Source organism: Ceratosolen solmsi, unplaced genomic scaffold, assembly GCF_000503995.2.
Source record: "Ceratosolen solmsi marchali unplaced genomic scaffold, CerSol_1.0 scaffold56, whole genome shotgun sequence".
Taxonomy (NCBI): Eukaryota; Metazoa; Arthropoda; class Insecta; order Hymenoptera; family Agaonidae; genus Ceratosolen; species Ceratosolen solmsi.
Window position 1 is genome coordinate 1,567,494 of NW_011948425.1, and position 1,055 is coordinate 1,568,548.

Below are 1,055 nucleotides of genomic sequence, written 5' to 3' on the forward strand. Positions count from 1 at the left end.
AGAAAAAAAGAGGAGCAGGTTCATTAAGCATAACGTTATGACGCGATAAATCATTACGCAGTGTAAATTGTGGATTCAGTCGGACGTAAACAAAAGAAACGGAACGATAAAGAGAAAGATGGGCATGGCTATGTATGCGTGTGCGCCGCACTAGCGGGTGGAAGGAAACATTTTCATTCCACTATTGACACTATCTCTCGTCAGCCGTATAAAGATACTCTTAAAGAAGTAATAATAGACGATCACGCAACGGCGGCTACAAAAAAATGCTCCTATTTCGTTAGAGGCAAAAGCCAACTCTTCAAGCGATTTCTACCGCTAACTTTTCAGTCGACGTCTTTCTTTTCGCGAGAGGCTAATATGACTCTCCTCGTCGTCGGCTCGCTCGTCGTGCGCAGAAGAGCCACTCCGTTCTCGGGTGCATTCTGACTCGCTCGAACTTCGTCAGCGCCGTGGGAGGACGGGAAGGGATCGAGAGGGAAGAGATAAACGACCGGTCGAGTGAGAAGGAAGAGGGCTGCAAGACGAAGATAATCTAACAGAGAGTGAATGAGTGAGTGAGATAGCGAGAGGGTGCGCGCCTTGATATTGCGCTTGACAGCGACAAGGAGATGCCTATCGAGGCCAAAGAAAGCCCGAGTCATACGTACGAGGGTGAGAGAAATAGAATGAGTCAGACGGAGAAGGAAAGGAGGAATAAAAAAGCAGCGTGGCCAGCAGCAAGAGCGACTGATGGAGAGAGAGAGAGAGAGAGAGAGAGAGAGAGAGAGAGAGAGAGAGAGAGAGAGAGAGAGAGAGAGAGAGAGAGGTAGATTGATAGAGCGAGCGGGAGAGGGAGATGAGACAGAGCGAGGCAAGTCGGTAAGGACGACGAGGACCGTGCGAGAGAAGACGGCCATGCAATGCACAGTCCTGAGGCAACGTGGCCAGCGCACAGTACAGTTTGACAGACCAGTCGGAGAAGATAGCGTATATATATTTCTCTCTCTCTCTCTCTCTCTCTCTCTCTCTCTCTCTCTCTCTCTCTCTCTCTCTCCTCTTTCCGTCTTCTGTTC